Source organism: Cetorhinus maximus, unplaced genomic scaffold, assembly GCF_964194155.1.
Source record: "Cetorhinus maximus unplaced genomic scaffold, sCetMax3.hap1.1 HAP1_SCAFFOLD_294, whole genome shotgun sequence".
NCBI lineage: Eukaryota > Metazoa > Chordata > Chondrichthyes > Lamniformes > Cetorhinidae > Cetorhinus > Cetorhinus maximus.
The window spans coordinates 217,289-241,946 of NW_027596249.1; positions in this window are offsets into that span (position 1 = coordinate 217,289).

A 24,658-nucleotide genomic window follows, 5' to 3' on the forward strand; every position below is an offset into this window, starting at 1 on the left:
GGTAAGAATGGGGAAAATGGTGACACTGGGTAAGAATGGGGAGAATGGGGTTACTGGGTAAGAATGGGGAGAATGGGGTTAATGGGTTAGAATGGGGAGAATGGGGTTACTGGGTACAAATGGGGAGAATGGGGTTTCTGAGTAAGAATGGTGAGTATGGGGTTACTGGGTAAAAATGGGGAGAAAGGGTTTACTGGGTAAGAATGGGGAGAATGGGGTTACGGGGTAAGAATGGGGACTATGGGGTTACTGGGTAAGAATGGGGAATATGGGGTAACTGGGTAAGAATGGGGAGTATGGGGCTACTGGGTAAAAATGGGGAGAATGGGGATACTGGGAAAGAAAATGGAGTATGTGGTTACTGGGAAAGAATGGGGAGAATGTGCTTACTGGGTAAGAATAGGGAGAATGGGGTAACTGGGTAAGAATGGGGAGAATCGGGTTACTGGGTAAGAATGGGGGGATTGGGTTAACTGGGCAAGAATGGGGAGAATGGGGTAACTGGGTAAGAATGGGGAGAATGGGGTTACTGGGTAAGAATGGGAAAATGGGGTAACTGGGTATGAATGGGGAGAATGGGGTTACTAGGTGAGAATGGGAAAATGGGGTTACTTGGTAAGAATGGGGAGAATGGTTTAATGGGTTAGAATGGGGAGAATGGGGTTACTGGGTACGAATGGGGAGAATGGGGTGACTGGGTAACAATGGTGAGTATGGGGTTACTGAGTCAGAATGGGGAGAATTGGGTTACTGGGTAAGAATGGGGTGAATGGGGTTACTGGGTAAGACTGGGGAGTATGGGGATATTGGGAAAGAATGGGGAGAATGGGGTAACTGTGTAAGAATGGGGAGAATGGTGTTTCTCGATTAGAATGGGGAGAATGGGGTTAATGGGTAAGAATGGGGAGAATTAGGTTACTGAATACGAAAGGGGAGAGTGGGGTTACTTGGTAAGAATGGGTCAATGGGGTTAATGGGTAAGAATGGGGTAACTGGGTAGGAATGGGGAGAATGGGGTTACTGTAAAAGAATGGGGAGAATGGGGTAACTCGGTAAAAATGGGGAGAATGGGGTTACTAGGTAAAAATGGGGGGAATGGGGTTACTGGGTTAGAATGGGGAGTATGGGGTTACTGGGTAAGAATGGGGTGAATGGGATTACTGGGTAAGAATGGGGGAATGGGGTTACTGGGAAAGAATGTGGAGTATGTGGTTACTGGGTAAGAATGGGGAGAATAGGTTTACTGGGTAAGAATGGGTAGAATTGGGATACTGGGTAAGAATGGGGCGAATGTGGTTACTGGGTAAGAATGGGGGGGTTGGGTTTACTGGGTATGAATGGGAAGAATGGGGTTAATGGGTAAGAATGGGGTTACTGGGTAAGAATGGGGAAATGGGGTTACTTGGTAAGAATGGGGAAATGGGGTTAATGGGTTAGAATGGGGAGAATGGGGTTACTTGGAATGTATGGGGAGAATGGGTATACTGGGTAACAATGGTGAGTATGAGGTTACTGGGTAAGAATGGGGAGATTGGGGTTACAGGGTAAGAATGGGGAGAATGGGGTTACTGGGTAGGAATGGGGAGAAAGTGATTACTGAGTAAGAATGGGGAGAATGGGGTTAATTTGTAATAATGGGGTTACTGGGTAAGAATGGGGTGAATGGGGTCACTGGGTAAGAATGGGGTTGCTGGGTAAGAATGGGGAGAATGGGGTCTACTGGGTATGAATGGGGATAATGGGGTTACTGGTTATGAATGGGGAGAATGGGGGTACTGGGTAAGAATGGGATGAATGGGGTTAATGGGTAAGAATTGGGTGAATGGGGTTACTGGGTTGGAATGAGGATAATGGGTTAATGGGTAAGAATGTGGATAATGGGGTTACAGGATAAGAATGGGGTTTATGGGGCTACTGGGTAAAAATGGGGAGAATGGGGATACTGGGAAAGAAAATGGAGTATGTGGTTACTGGGAAAGAATGGGGAGAATGTGCTTACTGGGTAAGAATAGGGAGAATGGGGTAACTGGGTAAGAATGGGGAGAATCGGGTTACTGGGTAAGAATGGGGGGATTGGGTTAACTGGGCAAGAATGGGGAGAATGGGGTAACTGGGTAAGAATGGGGAGAATGGGGTTACTGGGTAAGAATGGGAAAATGGGGTAACTGGGTATGAATGGGGAGAATGGGGTTACTAGGTGAGAATGGGAAAATGGGGTTACTTGGTAAGAATGGGGAGAATGGTTTAATGGGTTAGAATGGGGAGAATGGGGTTACTGGGTAAGAATGGGGAGTATGGGGCTACTGGGTAAAAATGGGGAGAATGGGGTTATTGGGAAAGAAAATGGAGTATGTGGTTACTGGGAAAGAATGGGGAGAATGTGCTTACTGGGTAAGAATAGGGAGAATGGGGTAACTGGGTAAGAATGGGGAGAATCGGGTTACTGGGTAAGAATGGGGGGATTGGGTTAACTGGGCAAGAATGGGGAGAATGGGGTAACTGGGTAAGAATGGGGAGAATGGGGTTACTGGGTAAGAATGGGAAAATGGGGTAACTGGGTATGAATGGGGAGAATGGGGTTACTAGGTGAGAATGGGAAAATGGGGTTACTTGGTAAGAATGGGGAGAATGGTTTAATGGGTTAGAATGGGGAGAATGGGGTTACTGGGTACGAATGGGGAGAATGGGGTGACTGGGTAACAATGGTGAGTATGGGGTTACTGAGTCAGAATGGGGAGAATTGGGTTACTGGGTAAGAATGGGGTGAATGGGGTTACTGGGTAAGACTGGGGAGTATGGGGATATTGGGAAAGAATGGGGAGAATGGGGTAACTGTGTAAGAATGGGGAGAATGGTGTTTCTCGATTAGAATGGGGAGAATGGGGTTAATGGGTAAGAATGGGGAGAATTAGGTTACTGAATACGAAAGGGGAGAGTGGGGTTACTTGGTAAGAATGGGTCAATGGGGTTAATGGGTAAGAATGGGGTAACTGGGTAGGAATGGGGAGAATGGGGTTACTGTAAAAGAATGGGGAGAATGGGGTAACTCGGTAAAAATGGGGAGAATGGGGTTACTAGGTAAAAATGGGGGGAATGGGGTTACTGGGTTAGAATGGGGAGTATGGGGTTACTGGGTAAGAATGGGGTGAATGGGATTACTGGGTAAGAATGGGGGAATGGGGATACTGGGAAAGAATGTGGAGTATGTGGTTACTGGGTAAGAATGGGGAGAATAGGTTTACTGGGTAAGAATGGGTAGAATTGGGATACTGGGTAAGAATGGGGCGAATGGGGTTACTGGGTAAGAATGGGGGGGTTGGGTTTACTGGGTACGAATGGGAAGAATGGGGTTAATGGGTAAGAATGGGGTTACTGGGTAAGAATGGGGAAATGGGGTTACTTGGTAAGAATGGGGAAATGGGGTTAATGGGTTAGAATGGGGAGAATGGGGTTACTTGGAATGTATGGGGAGAATGGGTATACTGGGTAACAATGGTGAGTATGAGGTTACTGGGTAAGAATGGGGAGATTGGGGTTACAGGGTAAGAATGGGGAGAATGGGGTTACTGGGTAGGAATGGGGAGAAAGTGATTACTGAGTAAGAATGGGGAGAATGGGGTTAATTTGTAATAATGGGGTTACTGGGTAAGAATGGGGTGAATGGGGTCACTGGGTAAGAATGGGGTTGCTGGGTAAGAATGGGGAGAATGGGGTCTACTGGGTATGAATGGGGATAATGGGGTTACTGGTTATGAATGGGGAGAATGGGGGTACTGGGTAAGAATGGGATGAATGGGGTTAATGGGTAAGAATTGGGTGAATGGGGTTACTGGGTTGGAATGAGGATAATGGGTTAATGGGTAAGAATGTGGATAATGGGGTTACAGGGTAAGAATGGGGTTTATGGGGCTACTGGGTAAAAATGGGGAGAATGGGGATACTGGGAAAGAAAATGGAGTATGTGGTTACTGGGAAAGAATGGGGAGAATGTGCTTACTGGGTAAGAATAGGGAGAATGGGGTAACTGGGTAAGAATGGGGAGAATCGGGTTACTGGGTAAGAATGGGGGGATTGGGTTAACTGGGCAAGAATGGGGAGAATGGGGTAACTGGGTATGAATGGGGAGAATGGGGTTACTGGGTAAGAATGGGAAAATGGGGTAACTGGGTATGAATGGGGAGAATGGGGTTACTAGGTGAGAATGGGAAAATGGGGTTACTTGGTAAGAATGGGGAGAATGGTTTAATGGGTTAGAATGGGGAGAATGGGGTTACTGGGTACGAATGGGGAGAATGGGGTGACTGGGTAACAATGGTGAGTATGGGGTTACTGAGTAAGAATGGGGAGAATTGGGTTACTGGGTAAGAATGGGGTGAATGGGGTTACTGGGTAAGAATGGGGAGAATGGGGTTAATGTGTAAGAATGAGGAGAAAGGGGTTAATGGGTAAGAATGGGGTCACTGGGTAAGAATGGGGAGAATGGTGTTACTGGGTAAGAATGGGGAGAATGGGGGTTACTGGGTAAGAATGGGGATAATGGGGTTACTGGTTAAGAATGGGGATAATGGGGTTACTGGGTAAGAATGGGGAGAATGGGGATACTAGGTAAGAATGGGGAGAATGGGGTTAATGGGTTAAAATGGGGAGAATGGGGTTAGTGGGTACGAATGGGGAGAATGGGGTTACTGGGTAAGAATGGTGAGTATGGGTTTAGTGGGTAAGAATGGGGAGAATGAGTTTACTGTGTAAGAATGGGGAGAATGGGGTTACTGGGTAAGAATGGGGACTATGGGGTTACTGGGTAAGAATGGGGAATATGGGGTAACTAGTTAAGAATGGGGAGAATGGGTTTACTGGCAAAGAATGGCAGGAATGGGTTAACTGGGTAAGAATGAAGAGAATGGGGTTACTGGGTAAGAATGGGGAAAAATGCGTTTACTGGGTAACAATGGGGAGAATGGGGTTACTGGGAAAGAATCGGGAGCATGGGGTTGATGGGTTAGAATGGGGACAATGCGGTAACTGGGTACGAATAGGGAGAATGTGGTTACTGGGTAAAAATGGGGAGCATCGGGTTACTGAGTAAGAAAAGTGAGAAAGTGGTTACTGGATAAGAATGGGGGGATTGGGTTAACTGGGTAACAATGGTGAGAATGGGGTTACAGGGAAAGAATGGGGAGAATGGGGTTAATGGGTTAGAATGGTGAGAATGGGGTTTCTGGGTACGAATAGGGAGAATGGGGTTACTGGGTATGAATGGGGAGAATGTGGTTAATGGGTAAGAATAGGGAGAATGGGGTTACTCGGTTAGAATGGGGAGAATGGGGTTACTGGGTAAGAATGGGGAGTATGGGGTTACTGGGCAAGACTGGGGAGAATTAGGTTACTGAATACGAAAGGGGAGAGTGGGGTTACTTGGTAAGAATGGGTCAATGGGGTTAATGGGTAAGAATGGGGTAACTGGGTACGAATGGGGAGAATGGGGTTACTGTAAAAGAATGGGGAGAATGGGGTAACTTGGTAAAAATTGGGAGAATGGGGGTTACTGGGTAAGAATGGGGAGAATTGGTTTATTGGTTATGAATGGGGAAAATGGGGTCACTGGGTAAGAATGGGGAGAATGGGGTTACTGGGTAAGAATGGGGAGAATGGGGTTAATGGGTTAGAATGGGGTGAATGGGGTTATTGGGTTGAATGGGGAGAATGGGGTTACTGGGTAAGAATGGTGAGTACGGGGTTAGTTGGTGAGAATGGGGAGAATGGGTTAACTGAGTAAGAATGGGGAATATGGGGTTACTGGATAAGAAAGGGGAGTATCGGGTAACTGGGTAAGAATGGGGAGAATGGGGTTACTGGGAAAGAATGGCGGGACTTGGATTACTGGGTAAGAATGGGGAGTATGGGGTTACTGGGTACGAATGGGAAGAATGGGGTTACATGGTAAGAATGAGGAGAATGGGGTTACTGGGTAAGAATGGGGAGAATGGGGCAAATGGCTAAGAATGGGGAGAATGGGGTTAATGGGTAAGAATGGAGAGAATTGGGTAACCGGGTACGAATGGGGAGAATGGGGTTACTGGGTAAGAATGGGATGAACGGGGTTAGTGGGTAAGAATGGGGAGTATGGTCTTACTGGGTAGGAATGAGGAGAATGGGTTTACTGGATAAGAATGTGGATAATGGGGTATTGGGTAAGAATGGGGTTTATGGGGTTACTGGGTAAGAATGGGGAATATGGGGTTACTGGGTAAAATGGGGAGAATGGGGTTACTAGGTAAAAATGGGGGGAATGGGGTTTCTGAGTTCCAATGGGGAGTATGGGGTTACTGGGTAAGAATGGGGAGAATGGGATTACTGGATAAGAATGGGGAGAATGGGGATACTGGGAAAGAAAATGGAGTATGTGGTTACTGGATAAGAATGGGGAGAATGGGTTTACTGGGTAAGAATGGGGGGATTGGGTTAACTGGGTATGAATGGGGAGAATGAGGTCACTGGGTAAGAATGGGGAGAATGGGTTTACTGGGTAAAATGGGAAAATGGGGTTACTTGGTAAGAATGGGGAGAATGGGGTTAATGGGTTAGAATGGGGAGAATGGGGTTACTGGGTACGAATGGGGAGAATGGGGTTACTGCGTAACAATGGTGAGTTTGGTTTTACTGAGTAAGAATGGGGAGAATGGGGTAACTGGGTAAGAATGGGGAGAATGGGGATACTGCGTAAGAATGGGGAGTATGGGGTTACTGGGTAAGAATGTGGAGAATGATGTTAATGTGTAAGAACGAGGAGAAAGGGGTTACTGGCTAAAAATGGGGTCACTGGGTAAGAATGGGGAGAATTGGGTTATTGGGTAAGTATGGGGTTACTGGGTAAGAATGGGGAGAATGGGGGTTACTGGGTAAGAATGGGGATAAAGGGGTTATTGGTTGAGAATGGGGAAAATGATGTTACTGGGTAAGAATGTGGAGAATGGGGTAAATGGGTAAGAATGGGGAGTATGGGGTACTGGGTAGGAATGGGGAAAATGGGGATACTGGGTAAGAATGGGGAGAATGGGGTTACTGGGTAAGAATGGGGAGAATGGGGTTAATGGGTTAGAATGGGGAGAATGGGGTTACTGGGTAAGAATGGGGTTACTTGGTAAGAATGGGGAGAATGTGGGTTACTGGGTAAGAATGGGGATAATGGGGTTACTGGTTAAGAATGGGGAAAATGGGGTTACTGGGTAAGAATGGGGAGCATGGGGTAACTGGGTAAGAATGGGGAGTATAGGGTTACTGGGTAAGAATGGGGAAAATGGTGACACTGGGTAAGAATGGGGAGAATGGGGTTACTGGGTAAGAATGGGGAGAATGGGGTTAATGGGTTAGAATGGGGAGAATGGGGTTACTGGGTACAAATGGGGAGAATGGGGTTTCTGAGTAAGAATGGTGAGTATGGGGTTACTGGGTAAAAATGGGGAGAAAGGGTTTACTGGGTAAGAATGGGGAGAATGGGGTTACTGGGTAAGAATGGGGACTATGGGGTTACTGGGTAAGAATGGGGAATATGGGGTAACTGGGTAAGAATGGGGAGTATGGGGCTACTGGGTAAAAATGGGGAGAATGGGGATACTGGGAAAGAAAATGGAGTATGTGGTTACTTGGTAAGAATGGGGAGAATGTGCTTACTGGGTAAGAATAGGGAGAATGGGGTAACTGGGTAAGAATGGGGAGAATCGGGTTACTGGGTAAGAATGGGGGGATTGGGTTAACTGGGCAAGAATGGGGAGAATGGGGTAACTGGGTAAGAATGGGGAGAATGGGGTTACTGGGTAAGAATGGGAAAATGGGGTAACTGGGTATGAATGGGGAGAATGGGGTTACTAGGTGAGAATGGGAAAATGGGGTTACTTGGTAAGAATGGGGAGAATGGTTTAATGGGTTAGAATGGGGAGAATGGGGTTACTGGGTACGAATGGGGAGAATGGGGTGACTGGGTAACAATGGTGAGTATGGGGTTACTGAGTCAGAATGGGGAGAATTGGGTTACTGGGTAAGAATGGGGTGAATGGGGTTACTGGGTAAGACTGGGGAGTATGGGGATATTGGGAAAGAATGGGGAGAATGGGGTAACTGGGTAAGAATGGGGAGAATGGTGTTTCTCGATTAGAATGGGGAGAATGGGGTTAATGGGTAAGAATGGGGAGAATTAGGTTACTGAATACGAAAGGGGAGAGTGGGGTTACTTGGTAAGAATGGGTCAATGGGGTTAATGGGTAAGAATGGGGTAACTGGGTAGGAATGGGGAGAATGGGGTTACTGTAAAAGAATGGGGAGAATGGGGTAACTCGGTAAAAATTGGGAGAATGGCGGTTACTGGGTAAGAATGGGGAGAATTGGGTTACTTGGTTATGAATGGGGAAAATGGGGTCACTGGGTAAGAATGGGGAGAATGGGGTTACTGGGTAAGAATGGGGAGAATGGGGTTAATGGGTTAGAATGGGGAGAATGGGGATACTGGGTTGAATGGGGGGAATGGGGTTACTGGGTAAGAATGGTGAGTACGGGGTTGGTTGGTGAGAATGGGGAGAATGGGTTAACTGAGTAAGAATGGGGAATATGGGGTTACTGGATAAGAAAGGGGAGTATGGGGTAACTGGGTAAGAATGGGGAGAATGGGGTTACTGGGAAAGAATGGCGGGACTTGGATAACTGGGTAAGAATGGGGAGTATGGGGTTACTGGGTACGAATGGGAAGAATGGGGTTACATGGTAAGAATGAGGAGAATGGGGTTACTGGGTAAGAATGGGGAGAATGGGGCAAATGGCTAAGAATGGGGAGAATGGGGTTAATGGATAAGAATGGGGAGAATGGGGTAACCGGGTACGAATGGGGAGAATGGGGTTACTGGGTAAGAATGGGATGAACGGGGTTAGTGGGTAAGAATGGGGAGTATGGTCTTACTGGGTAGGAATGAGGAGAATGGGTTTACTGGGTAAGAATGCGGATAATGGGGTATTGGGTAAGAATGGGGTTTATGGGGTTACTGGGTAAGAATGGGGAATATGGGGTTACTGGGTAAAAATGGGGAGAATGGGGTTACTAGGTAAAAATGGGGGGAATGGGGTTTCTGAGTTCCAATGGGGAGTATGGGGTTACTGGGTAAGAATGGGGAGAATGGGATTACTGGATAAGAATGGGGAGAATGGGGATACTGGGAAAGAAAATGGAGTATGTGGTTACTGGATAAGAATGGGGAGAATGGGCTTACTGGGTAAGAATGGGGGGATTGGGTTAACTGGGTATGAATGGGGAGAATGAGGTCACTGGGTAAGAATGGGGAGAATGGGTTTACTGGGTAAAATGGGAAAATGGGGTTACTTGGTAAGAATGGGGAGAATGGGGTTAATGGGTTAGAATGGGGAGAATGGGGTTACTGGGTACGAATGGGGAGAATGGGGTTACTGCGTAACAATGGTGAGTATGGTTTTACTGAGTAAGAATGGGGAGAATGGGGTTTCTGGGTACGAATAGGGAGAATGTGGTTACTGGGTATGAATGGGGAGAATGTGGTTAATGGGTAAGAATGGGGAGAATGGGGTTACTCGGTTAGAATGGGGAGAATGGGGTTACTGGGTAAGAATGGGGAGTATGGGGTTACTGGGCAAGACTGGGGAGAATTAGGTTACTGAATACGAAAGGGGAGAGTGGGGTTACTTGGTAAGAATTGGTCAATGGGGTTAATGGGTAAGAATGGGGTAACTGGGTACGAATGGGGAGAATGGGGTTACTGTAAAAGAATGGGGAGAATGGGGTAACTTGGTAAAAATTGGGAGAATGGGGGTTACTGGGTAAGAATGGGGAGAATTGGTATATTGGTTATGAATGGGGAAAATGGGGTCACTGGGTAAGAATGGGGAGAATGGGGTTAATGGGTAAGAATGGGGAGAATGGGGTTAATAGGTTAGAATGGGGTGAATGGGGTTATTGGGTTGAATGGGGAGAATGGGGTTACTGGGTAAGAATGGTGAGTACGGGGTTAGTTGGTGAGAATGGGGAGAATGGGTTAACTGAGTAAGAATGGGTAATATGGGGTTACTGGATAGGAAAGGGGAGTATGGGGTAACTGGGTAAGAATGGGGAGAATGGGGTTACTGGGAAAGAATGGCGGGACTTGGATTACTGGGTAAGAATGGGGAGTATGGGGTTACTGGGTACGAATGGGAAGAATGGGGTTACATGGTAAGAATGAGGAGAATGGGGTTACTGGGTAAGAATGGGGAGAATGGGGCAAATGGCTAAGAATGGGGCGAATGGGGTTAATGGGTAAGAATGGGGAGAATGGGGTAACCGGGTATGAATGGGGAGAATGGGGTTACTGGGTAAGAATGGGATGAACGGGGTTAGTGGTTAAGAATGGGGAGTATGGTCTTACTGGGTAGGAATGAGGAGAATGGGTTTACTGGGTAAGAATGTGGATAATGGGGTATTGGGTAAGAATGGGGTTTATGGGGTTACTGGGTAAGAATGGGGAATATGGGGTTACTGGGTAAAATGGGGAGAATGGGGTTACTAGGTAAAAATGGGGGGAATGGGGTTTCTGAGTTCCAATGGGGAGTATGGGGTTACTGGGTAAGAATGGGGAGAATGGGATTACTGGATAAGAATGGGGAGAATGGGGATACTGGGAAAGAAAATGGAGTATGTGGTTACTGGATAAGAATGGGGAGAATGGGTTTACTGGGTAAGAATGGGGGGATTGGGTTAACTGGGTATGAATGGGGAGAATGAGGTCACTGGGTAAGAATGGGGAGAATGGGTTTACTGGGTAAAATGGGAAAATGGGGTTACTTGGTAAGAATGGGGAGAATGGGGTTAATGGGTTAGAATGGGGAGAATTGGGTTACTGGGTACGAATGGGGAGAATGGGGTTACTGCGTAACAATGGTGAGTATGGTTTTACTGAGTAAGAATGGGGAGAATGGGGTTACTGGGTAAGAATGGGGAGAATGGGGATACTGCGTAAGAATGGGGAGTATGGGGTTACTGGGTAAGAATGTGGAGAATGATGTTAATGTGTAAGAACGAGGAGAAAGGGGTTACTGGCTAAAAATGGGGTCACTGGGTAAGAATGGGGAGAATTGGGTTATTGGGTAAGTATGGGGTTACTGGGTAAGAATGGGGAGAATGGGGGTTACTGGGTAAGAATGGGGATAATGGGGTTATTGGTTGAGAATGGGGAAAATGATGTTACTGGGTAAGAATGTGGAGAATGGGGTAACTGGGTAAGAATGGGGAGTATGGGGTACTGGGTAGGAATGGGGAAAATGGGGATACTGGGTAAGAATGGGGAGAATGGGGTTACTTGGTAAGAATGGGGAGAATGGGGTTAATGGGTTAGAATGGGGAGAATGGGGTTACTGGGTAAGAATGGGGTTACTTGGTAAGAATGGGGAGAATGTGGGTTACTGGGTAAGAATGGGGAAAATGGGGTTACTGGTTAAGAATGGGGAAAATGGGGTTACTGGGTAAGAATGGGGAGCATGGGGTTACTGGGTAAGAATGGGGAGTATAGGGTTACTGGGTAAGAATGGGGAAAATGGTGACACTGGGTAAGAATGGGGAGAATGGGGTTACTGGGTAAGAATGGGGAGAATGGGGTTAATGGGTTAGAATGGGGAGAATGGGGTTACTGGGTACAAATGGGGAGAATGGGGTTTCTGAGTAAGAATGGTGAGTATGGGGTTACTGGGTAAAAATGGGGAGAAAGGGTTTACTGGGTAAGAATGGGGAGAATGGGGTTACTGGGTAAGAATGGGGACTATGGGGTTACTGGGTAAGAATGGGGAATATGGGGTAACTGGGTAAGAATGGGGAGTATGGGGCTACTGGGTAAAAATGGGGAGAATGGGGATATTGGGAAAGAAAATGGAGTATGTGGTTACTGGGAAAGAATGGGGAGAATGTGCTTACTGGGTAAGAATAGGGAGAATGGGGTAACTGGGTAAGAATGGGGAGAATCGGGTTACTGGGTAAGAATGGGGGGATTGGGTTAACTGGGCAAGAATGGGGAGAATGGGGTAACTGGGTAAGAATGGGGAGAATGGGGTTACTGGGTAAGAATGGGAAAATGGGGTAACTGGGTATGAATGGGGAGAATGGGGTTACTAGGTGAGAATGGGAAAATGGGGTTACTTGGTAAGAATGGGGAGAAAGGTTTAATGAGTTAGAATGGGGAGAATAAGGTTACTGGGTACGAATGGGGAGAATGGGGTGACTGGGTAACAATGGTGAGTATGGGGTTACTGAGTCAGAATGGGGAGAATTGGGTTACTGGGTAAGAATGGGGTGAATGGGGTTACTGGGTAAGACTGGGGAGTATGGGGATATTGGGAAAGAATGGGGAGAATGGGGTAACTGGGTAAGAATGGGGAGAATGGTGTTTCTCGATTAGAATGGGGAGAATGCGGTTAATGGGTAAGAATGGGGAGAATTAGGTTACTGAATACGAAAGGGGAGAGTGGGGTTACTTGGTAAGAATGAGTCAATGGGGTTAATGGGTAAGAATGGGGTAACTGGGTAGGAATGGGGAGAACGGGGTTACTGTAAAAGAATGGGGAGAATGGGGTAACTCGGTAAAAATTGGGAGAATGGGGGTTACTGGGTAAGAATGGGGAGAATTGGGTTACTTGGTTATGAATGGGGAAAATGGGGTCACTGGGTAAGAATGGGGAGAATGGGGTTACTGGGTTAGAATGGGGAGAATGGGGTTAATGGGTTAGAATGGGGAGAATGGGGTTACTGGGTTGAATGGGGGGAATGGGGTTACTGGGTAAGAATGGTGAGTACGGGGTTAGTTGGTGAGAATGGGGAGAATGGGTTAACTGAGTAAGAATGGGGAATATGGGGTTACTGGATAAGAAAGGGGAGTATGGTGTAACTGGGTAAGAATGGGGAGAATGGGGTTACTGGGAAAGAATGGCGGGACTTGGATAACTGGGTAAGAATGGGGAGTATGGGGTTACTGGGTACGAATGGGAAGAATGGGGTTACATGGTAAGAATGAGGAGAATGGGGTTACTGGGTAAGAATGGGGAGAATGGGGCAAATGGCTAAGAATGGGGAGAATGGGGTTAATGGATAAGAATGGGGAGAATGGGGTAACCGGGTACGAATGGGGAGAATGGGGTTACTGGGTAAGAATGGGATGAACGGGGTTAGTGGGTAAGAATGGGGAGTATGGTCTTACTGGGTAGGAATGAGGAGAATGGGTTTACTGGGTAAGAATGCGGATAATGGGGTATTGGGTAAGAATGGGGTTTATGGGGTTACTGGGTAAGAATGGGGAATATGGGGTTACTGGGTAAAAATGGGGAGAATGGGGTTACTAGGTAAAAATGGGGGGAATGGGGTTTCTGAGTTCCAATGGGGAGTATGGGGTTACTGGGTAAGAATGGGGAGAATGGGATTACTGGATAAGAATGGGGAGAATGGGGATACTGGGAAAGAAAATGGAGTATGTGGTTACTGGATAAGAATGGGGAGAATGGGTTTACTGGGTAAGAATGGGGGGATTGGGTTAACTGGGTATGAATGGGGAGAATGAGGTCACTGGGTAAGAATGGGGAGAATGGGTTTACTGGGTAAAATGGGAAAATGGGGTTACTTGGTAAGAATGGGGAGAATGGGGTTAATGGGTTAGAATGGGGAGAATGGGGTTACTGGGTACGAATGGGGAGAATGGGGTTACTGCGTAACAATGGTGAGTATGGTTTTACTGAGTAAGAATGGGGAGAATGGGGTTACTGGGTAAGAATGGGGAGAATGGGGTTACTGGGTAAGAATGGGGAGAATGGGGTTACTGGGTAAGAATGTGGAGAATGGTGTTAATGTGTAAGAACGAGGAGAAAGGGGTTACTGGGTAAAAATGGGGTCACTGGGTAAGAATGGGGAGAATTGGGTTATTGGATAAGTATGGGGTTACTGGGTAAGAATGGGGAGAATGGGGGTTACTGGGTAAGAATGGGGATAATGGGGTTATTGGTTGAGAATGGGGAAAATGATGTTACTGGGTAAGAATGTGGAGAATGGGGTAACTGGGTAAGAATGGGGAGTATGGGGTACTGGGTAGGAATGGGGAAAATGGGGATACTGGGTAAGAATGGGGAGAATGGGGTTACTGGGTAAGAATGGGGAGAATGGGGTTAATGGGTTAGAATGGGGAGAATGGGGTTACTGGGTAAGAATGGGGTTACATGGTAAGAATGGGGAGAATGTGGGTTACTGGGTAAGAATTGGGATAATTGGGTTACTGGTTAAGAATGGGGAAAATGGGGTTACTGGGTAAGAATGGGGAGCATGGGGTTACTGGGTAAGAATGGGGAGTATGGGGTTACTGGGTAAGAATGGGGAAAATGGTGACACTGGGTAAGAATGGGGAGAATGGGGTTACTGGGTTAGAATGGGGAGAATGGAGTTACTGGGTACAAATGGGGAGAATGGGGTTTCTGAGTAAGAATGGTGAGTATGGGGTTAGTGGGTAAGAATGGGGAGAATGGGTTTACTGGGTAAGAATGGGGAGAATGGGGTTACTGGGTAAGAATGGGGACTATGGGGTTACTGGGTAAGAATGGGGAATATGGGGTAACTGGGTAAGAATGGGGAGAATGGGGTTACTGGGAAAGAATGGCGGGAATGGGTTTACTGGGTAAGAGTGAGGAGAATGGGGTTACTGGGTAAGAATGGGGAGAATGGGGTTACTGGGTGACAATGGGGAGAATGGGGTTACTTTAAAAGAATGGAGAGAATGGGGTTAATGGGTTAGAATGGGGAGAATGCGGTTCCTGGGTATGAATAGGGAGAATCTGGTTACTGGCGAAGAATGGGGAGAATCGGGTTACTGGGTAAGAAAGGTGAGAATGGGGTTATGGGTAAGAATGGGGGGATTGGGTTAACTGGGTAACAATGGGGATAATGGGGTTACTGGGAAAGAATGGTGAGAATGGGGTTAATGGGTTAGAATGGGGAGAATGGGGTTACAGGGTACGAATAGGGAGAATGTGGTTACTGGATAAGAATGGGGTGAATGGGGTTAATGGGTAAGAATGGGGAGAATGAGGTTACTCGGTTAGAATGGGGAGAATGGGGTTCCTGGGTAAGAATGGGGAGTATGGGCTTACTGGGTAAGACTGGGGAGTATGGGGTTACTGGGTAAGAATGGGGAGAATGGGGAAACTGGGTAAGAATGGGGAGAATGGTGTTTCTCGGTTAGAATGGGGAGAATGGGGTTAATGGGTAAGAATGGGGAGAATGGGGTTACTGAATACGAAAGGGGAGAATGGGGTTACTTGGTAAGAATGGGGACAATGGGGTTAATGGATAAGAATTGGGTAACTGGGTACGAATGGGGAAAATGGGGTTACTGTATAAGAATGGGGAGAATGGGGTAACTCGGTACGAATGGGGAGAATGGGGGTTACTGGGAAAGAATGGGGAGAATCGGGTTACTTGGTTATGATTGGGGGAAATGGGGTCACTGGTTAAGAATGGGGAGAATGGGGTTTCTGGGTAAGAATGGGGAGAATGGGGTTAATGGGTTAGAATGGGGAGAATGGGGTTACTGGGTAAGAATGGTGAGTATGGGGTTAGTTGGTAAGAATGGGGTGAATGGGTTTACTGAGTAAGAATAGGGACTATGGGGTTACTGGATAAGAATGGGGAGTATGGGGTAACTGGGTAAGAATGGGGAGAATGGGGTTACTGGGAAAGAATGGCGGGAATGGGGTTACTGGGTTAGAATGGGGTGTATGGGGTTACTGGGTACGAATGGGGAGAATTAGTTTACATTGTAAGAATGAGGAGAATTGGGTTACTGGGTAAGAATAGGGAGAATGGGGTAACTGGCTAAGAATAGAGAGAATGGGGTCAATGGGTAAGAATAGGGAGAATGTGGTAACCGGGTACGAATGGGGAGAATGGGGTTATTGGGTAAGAATGGGATGAATGGGGTTAGTGGGTAAGAATGGGGAGTATGGTGTTACTGGGTAGGAATGAGGAGAATGGGTTTACTGGGTATGAATGTGCATAATGGGCTTACTGGGTAAGAATGGGGTTTATGGGGTTACAGTGTAAGAATCGGGAGTATCGGGTTACTGGGTAAAAATGGGGACAATGGGGTTACTAGGTAAAAATGGGGGGAATGGGGTTACTGAGTTAGAATGGGCAGTATGGGGTTAATAGGTAAGAATGGGGAGAATGGGATTACTGGGTAAGAATGATGAGAATGGAGATACTGGGAAACAAAATGGAGTATGTGGTTAGTGGGGAAGAATGGGGAGAATGGGTTTACTGGGAAAGAATCGGGAGAATAGGGTCACTGGGTAAGAATGGGGAGAATGGGGTTAATGGGTAAGAATGGGAAAATGGGGTTACTGTGAAAGAATGGGGAGAATGGGGTTAATGGGTTAGAATGGGGAGAATGGTGTTACTGGGTATGAATGGGGAGAATGGGGTTACTGGGTAACAATGGTGAGTATGGGGTTACTGAGTAAGAGAGGTGAGAATGGGGTTACTGGGTAAGAATGGGGAGAATGGGGTTACTGAGTAAGAATGGGGAGAACGGTGTTACTGGGTAAGAATGTGGAGAATGGGGTTAATGTGTATGAATGAGGAGAAAGGGGTTACTGGGCAAAAATGGGGACACTAGGTAAAAATGGGGAGAAAGGGGTTACTGGTTAAGAATGGGGTTAGTGGGTAAGAATTGGGTGTATGGGGTTACTGGGTTGGAATGGGGAGAATGGGGTTACTGGGTAAGAATGGGGAGTATGGGGTTACTGGTTAAGAATGGGGAAAATGGGGTTACTGGGTAAGAATGGGGAGAATGGGGATACTGGGTAAGAATGGGGAGAATGGGGTTAATGGGTTAGAATGGGGAGAATGGGCTTACTGGGTAAGAATGGGAAAATGGGGTTACTGGGAAAGAATGGTGAAATGGGGTTACTTGGTAAGAATGGGGAAATGGGGATAATGGGTTAGAATGGGGAGAATGGGGTTACTGGGTAAGAATGGGGAAAAATGCGGTTACTGGGTAACAATGGGGAGAATGGGGTTACTGGGAAAGAATGGGGAGAATGGGGTTAATGGGTTAGAATGGGGAGAATGGGGTTACTGGGTACGAATGGGGAGAATGTGGTTTCTGGGTATGAATGGGGAGAATGGGGTTACTGGGTAAGAATGGGGAGAATGGGGTTACTCGGTTAGAATGGGGTTACTGGGTAAGAATGGGGAGTATGGGGTTACTGGGCAAGACTGGAGAGTACGGGGATATTGGGAAAGAATGGGGAGAATGGGGTAACTGGGTAAGAATGGGGAGAATGGTGTTTCTCGATTAGAATGGGGAGAATGGGGTTAATGGGTTAGAATGGGGAGAATTAGATTACTGAATACGAAAGGGGAGAGTGGGGTTACTTGGTAAGAATGGGTCAATGGGGTTATTGGGTAAGAATGGGGTAACTGGGTACGAATGGGGAGAATGGGGTTACTGTAAAAGAATGGGGAGAATGGGGTAACTCGGTAAAAATTGGGAGAATGGTGGTTACTGGGTAAGAATGGGGAGAATTGGGTTACTTGGTTATGAATGGGGAAAATGGGGTCACTGGGTAAGAATGGGGAGAATGGGGTTACTGGGTAAGAATGGGGAGAATGGGGTTAATGGGTTAGAATGGGGAGAATGGGGTTACTGGGTTGAATGGGGGGAATGGGGTTACTGGGTAAGAATGGTGAGTACGGGGTTAGTTGGTGAGAATGGGGAGAATGGGTTAACTGAGTAAGAATGGGGAATATGGGGTTACTGGATAAGAAAGGGGAGTATGGGGTAACTGGGTAAGAATGGGGAGAATGGGGTTACTGGGAAAGAATGGCGGGACTTGGATTACTGGGTAAGAATGGGGAGTATGGGGTTACTGGGTAAGAATGGGGAGAATGGGGCAAATGGCTAAGAATGGGGAGAATGGGGTTAATGGGTAAGAATGGGGAGAATGGGGTAACCGGGTACGAATGGGGAGAATGGGGATACTGGGTAAGAATGGGATGAACGGGGTTAGTGGGTAAGAATGGGGAGTATGGTCTTACTGGGTAGGAATGAGGAGAATGGGTATACTGGGTAAGAATGTGGATAATGGGGTTACTGGGTAAAAATGGGGAGAATGGGGTTACTAGGTAAAAATGGGGGGAATGGGGTTTCTGAGTTCCAATGGGGAGTATGGGGTTACTGGGTAAGAATGGGGAGAATGGGATTACTGGATAAGAATGGGGAGAATGGGGTTACTGGGTAAGAATGGGGACTATGGGGTTACTGGATAAGAATGGGGAGTATGGGGTAACTGGGTAAGAATGGGGAGAATGGGGTTACTGGGAATGAATGGCGGGAATGGGGTTACTGGGTTAGAATGGGGTGTATGGGGTTACTGGGTACGAATGGGGAGAATTAGTTTACATTGTAAGAATGAGGAGAATTGGGTTACTGGGTAAGAATAGGGAGAATGGGGTAACTGGCTAAGAATAGAGAGAATGGGGTCAATGGGTAAGAATAGGGAGAATGTGGTAACCGGGTACGAATGGGGAGAATGGGGTTATTGGGTAAGAATGGGATGAATGGGGTTAGTGGGTAAGAATGGGGAGTATGGTGTTACTGGGTAGGAATGAGGAGAATGGGTTTACTGGGTATGAATGTGCATAATGGGCTTACTGGGTAAGAATGGGGTTTATGGGGTTACAGTGTAAGAATCGGGAGTATCGGGTTACTGGGTAAAAATGGGGACAATGGGGTTACTAGGTAAAAATGGGGGGAATGGGGTTACTGAGTTAGAATGGGCAGTATGGGGTTAATAGGTAAGAATGGGGAGAATGGGATTACTGGGTAAGAATGATGAGAATGGGGATAGTGGGAAACAAAATGGAGTGTGTGGTTAGTGGGGAAGAATGGGGAGAATGGGTTTACTGGGAAAGAATCGGGAGAATAGGGTCACTGGTTAAGAATGGGGAGAATGGGGTTAATGGGTAAGAATGGGAAAATGGGGTTACTGTGAAAGAATGGGGAGAATGGGGTTAATGGGTTAGAATGGGGAGAATGGTGTTACTGGGTATGAATGGGGAGAATGGGGTTACTGGGTAACAATGGTGAGTATGGGGTTACTGAGTAAGAGAGGTGAGAATGGGGTTACTGGGTAAGAATGGGGAGAATGGGGTTACTGAGTAAGAATGGGGAGAACGGTGTTACTGGGTAAGAATGTGGAGAATGGGGTTAATGTGTATGAATGAGGAGAAAGGGGTTACTGGGCAAAAATGGGGACACTAGGTAAAAATGGGGAGAAAGGGGTTACTGGTTAAGAATGGGGTTAGTGGGTAAGAATTGGGTGTATGGGGTTACTGGGTTGGAATGGGGAGAATGGGGTTACTGGGTAAGAATGGGGAGTATGGGGTTACTGGTTAAGAATGGGGAAAATGGGGTTACTGGGTAAGAATGGGGAGAATGGGGATACTGGGTAAGAATGGGGAGAATGGGGTTACTGGGTAAGAATGGGGAGAATGGGGTTAATGGGTTAGAATGGGGAGAATGGGGTTACTGGGTTGAATGGGGGGAATGGGGTTACTGGGTAAGAATGGTGAGTACGGGGTTAGTTGGTGAGAATGGGGAGAATGGGTTAACTGAGTAAGAATGGGGAATATGGGGTTACTGGATAAGAAAGGGGAGTATGGGGTAACTGGGTAAGAATGGGGAGAATGGGGTTACTGGGAAAGAATGGCGGGACTTGGATTACTGGGTAAGAATGGGGAGTATGGGGTTACTGGGTAAGAATGGGGAGAATGGGGCAAATGGCTAAGAATGGGGAGAATGGGGTTAATGGGTAAGAATGGGGAGAATGGGGTAACCGGGTACGAATGGGGAGAATGGGGATACTGGGTAAGAATGGGATGAACGGGGTTAGTGGGTAAGAATGGGGAGTATGGTCTTACTGGGTAGGAATGAGGAGAATGGGTATACTGGGTAAGAATGTGGATAATGGGGTTACTGGGTAAAAATGGGGAGAATGGGGTTACTAGGTAAAAATGGGGGGAATGGGGTTTCTGAGTTCCAATGGGGAGTATGGGGTTACTGGGTAAGAATGGGGAGAATGGGATTACTGGATAAGAATGGGGAGAATGGGGTTACTGGGTAAGAATGGGGACTATGGGGTTACTGGATAAGAATGGGGAGTATGGGGTAACTGGGTAAGAATGGGGAGAATGGGGTTACTGGGAATGAATGGCGGGAATGGGGTTACTGGGTTAGAATGGGGTGTATGGGGTTACTGGGTACGAATGGGGAGAATTAGTTTACATTGTAAGAATGAGGAGAATTGGGTTACTGGGTAAGAATAGGGAGAATGGGGTAACTGGCTAAGAATAGAGAGAATGGGGTCAATGGGTAAGAATAGGGAGAATGTGGTAACCGGGTACGAATGGGGAGAATGGGGTTATTGGGTAAGAATGGGATGAATGGGGTTAGTGGGTAAGAATGGGGAGTATGGTGTTACTGGGTAGGAATGAGGAGAATGGGTTTACTGGGTATGAATGTGCATAATGGGCTTACTGGGTAAGAATGGGGTTTATGGGGTTACAGTGTAAGAATCGGGAGTATCGGGTTACTGGGTAAAAATGGGGACAATGGGGTTACTAGGTAAAAATGGGGGGAATGGGGTTACTGAGTTAGAATGGGCAGTATGGGGTTAATAGGTAAGAATGGGGAGAATGGGATTACTGGGTAAGAATGATGAGAATGGGGATAGTGGGAAACAAAATGGAGTGTGTGGTTAGTGGGGAAGAATGGGGAGAATGGGTTTACTGGGAAAGAATCGGGAGAATAGGGTCACTGGTTAAGAATGGGGAGAATGGGGTTAATGGGTAAGAATGGGAAAATGGGGTTACTGTGAAAGAATGGGGAGAATGGGGTTAATGGGTTAGAATGGGGAGAATGGTGTTACTGGGTATGAATGGGGAGAATGGGGTTACTGGGTAACAATGGTGAGTATGGGGTTACTGAGTAAGAGAGGTGAGAATGGGGTTACTGGGTAAGAATGGGGAGAATGGGGTTACTGAGTAAGAATGGGGAGAACGGTGTTACTGGGTAAGAATGTGGAGAATGGGGTTAATGTGTATGAATGAGGAGAAAGGGGTTACTGGGCAAAAATGGGGACACTAGGTAAAAATGGGGAGAAAGGGGTTACTGGTTAAGAATGGGGTTAGTGGGTAAGAATTGGGTGTATGGGGTTACTGGGTTGGAATGGGGAGAATGGGGTTACTGGGTAAGAATGGGGAGTATGGGGTTACTGGTTAAGAATGGGGAAAATGGGGTTACTGGGTAAGAATGGGGAGAATGGGGATACTGGGTAAGAATGGGGAGAATGGGGTTAATGGGTTAGAATTAGGAGAATGGGCTTACTGGGTAAGAATGGGAAAATGGGGTTACTGGGAAAGAATGGTGAAATGGGGTTACTTGGTAAGAATGGGGAAATGGGGATAATGGGTTAGAATGGGGAGAATGGGGTTACTGGGAAAGAATGGCGGGAATGGGGTTACTGGGTTAGAATGGGGTGTATGGGGTTACTGGGTACGAATGGGGAGAATTAGTTTACATTATAAGAATGAGGAGAATTGGGTTACTGGGTAAGAATAGGGAGAATGGGGTAACTGGCTAAGAATAGAGAGAATGGGGTCAATGGGTAAGAATAGGGAGAATGTGGTAACCGGGTATGAATGGGGAGAATGGGGTTATTGGGTAAGAATGGGATGAATGGGGTTAGTGGGTAAGAATGGGGAGTATGGTGTTACTGGGTAGGAATGAGGAGAATGGGTTTACTGGGTATGAATGTGCATAATGGGCTTACTGGGTAAGAATGGGGTTTATGGGGTTACAGTGTAAGAATCGGGAGTATCGGGTTACTGGGTAAAAATGGGGACAATGGGGTTACTAGGTAAAAATGGGGGGAATGGGGTTACTGAGTTAGAATGGGCAGTATGGGGTTAATAGGTAAGAATGGGGAGAATGGGATTACTGGGTAAGAATGATGAGAATGGGGATAGTGGGAAACAAAATGGAGTGTGTGGTTAGTGGGGAAGAATGGGGAGAATGGGTTTACTGGGAAAGAATCGGGAGAATAGGGTCACTGGTTAAGAATGGGGAGAATGGGGTTAATGGGTAAGAATGGGAAAATGGGGTTACTGTGAAAGAATGGGGAGAATGGGGTTAATGGGTTAGAATGGGGAGAATGGTGTTACTGGGTATGAATGGGGAGAATGGGGTTACTGGGTAACAATGGTGAGTATGGGGTTACTGAGTAAGAGAGGTGAGAATGGGGTTACTGGGTAAGAATGGGGAGAATGGGGTTACTGAGTAAGAATGGGGAGAACGGTGTTACTGGGTAAGAATGTGGAGAATGGGGTTAATGTGTATGAATGAGGAGAAAGGGGTTACTGGGCAAAAATGGGGACACTAGGTAAAAATGGGGAGAAAGGGGTTACTGGTTAAGAATGGGGTTAGTGGGTAAGAATTGGGTGTATGGGGTTACTGGGTTGGAATGGGGAGAATGGGGTTACTGGGTAAGAATGGGGAGTATGGGGTTACTGGTTAAGAATGGGGAAAATGGGGTTACTGGGTAAGAATGGGGAGAATGGGTATACTGGGTAAGAATGGGGAGAATGGGGTTAATGGGTTAGAATGGGGAGAATGGGCTTACTGGGTAAGAATGGGAAAATGGGGTTACTGGGAAAGAATGGTGAAATGGGGTTACTTGGTAAGAATGGGGAAATGGGGATAATGGGTTAGAATGGGGAGAATGGGGTTACTGGGTAAGAATGGGGAAAAATGCAGTTACTGGGTAACAATGGGGAGAATGGGGTTACTGGGAAAGAATGGGGAGCATGGGGTTGATGGGTTAGAATGGGGAGAATGGGGTTACTGGGTACAAATGGGGAGAATGGGGTTTCTGAGTAAGAATGGTGAGTATGGGGTTACTGGGTAAAAATGGGGAGAAAGGGTTTACTGGGTAAGAATGGGGAGAATGGGGTTACTGGGTAAGAATGGGGACTATGGGGTTACTGGGTAAGAATGGGGAATATGGGGTAACTGGGTAAGAATGGGGAGTATGGGGCTACTGGGTAAAAATGGGGAGAATGGGGATACTGGGAAAGAAAATGGAGTATGTGGTTACTGGGTAAGAATGGGGAGAATGTGCTTACTGGGTAAGAATAGGGAGAATGGGGTAACTGGGTAAGAATGGGGAGAATCGGGTTACTGGGTAAGAATGGGGGGATTGGGTTAACTGGGCAAGAATGGGGAGAATGGGGTAACTGGGTAAGAATGGGGAGAATGGGGTTACTGGGTAAGAATGGGAAAATGGGGTAACTGGGTATGAATGGGGAGAATGGGGTTACTAGGTGAGAATGGGAAAATGGGGTTACTTGGTAAGAATGGGGAGAATGGTTTAATGGGTTTGAATGGGGAGAATGGGGTTACTGGGTACGAATGGGGAGAATGGGGTGACTGGGTAACAATGGTGAGTATGGGGTTACTGAGTCAGAATGGGGAGAATTGGGTTACTGGGTAAGAATGGGGTGAATGGGGTTACTGGGTAAGACTGGGGAGTATGGGGATATTGGGAAAGAATGGGGAGAATGGGGTAACTGGGTAAGAATGGGGAGAATGGTGTTTCTCGATTAGAATGGGGAGAATGCGGTTAATGGGTAAGAATGGGGAGAATTAGGTTACTGAATACGAAAGGGGAGAGTGGGGTTACTTGGTAAGAATGGGTCAATGGGGTTAATGGGTAAGAATGGGGTAACTGGGTAGGAATGGGGAGAATGGGGTTACTGTAAAAGAATGGGGAGAATGGGGTAACTCGGTAAAAATTGGGAGAATGGGGGTTACTGGGTAAGAATGGGGAGAATTGGGTTACTTGGTTATGAATGGGGAAAATGGGGTCACTGGGTAAGAATGGGGAGAATGGGGTTACTGGGTTAGAATGGGGAGAATGGGGTTAATGGGTTAGAATGGGGAGAATGGGGTTACTGGGTTGAATGGGGGGAATGGGGTTACTGGGTAAGAATGGTGAGTACGGGGTTAGTTGGTGAGAATGGGGAGAATGGGTTAACTGAGTAAGAATGGGGAATATGGGGTTACTGGATAAGAAAGGGGAGTATGGTGTAACTGGGTAAGAATGGGGAGAATGGGGTTACTGGGAAAGAATGGCGGGACTTGGATAACTGGGTAAGAATGGGGAGTATGGGGTTACTGGGTACGAATGGGAAGAATGGGGTTACATGGTAAGAATGAGGAGAATGGGGTTACTGGGTAAGAATGGGGAGAATGGGGCAAATGGCTAAGAATGGGGAGAATGGGGTTAATGGATAAGAATGGGGAGAATGGGGTAACCGGGTACGAATGGGGAGAATGGGGTTACTGGGTAAGAATGGGATGAACGGGGTTAGTGGGTAAGAATGGGGAGTATGGTCTTACTGGGTAGGAATGAGGAGAATGGGTTTACTGGGTAAGAATGCGGATAATGGGGTATTGGGTAAGAATGGGGTTTATGGGGTTACTGGGTAAGAATGGGGAATATGGGGTTACTGGGTAAAAATGGG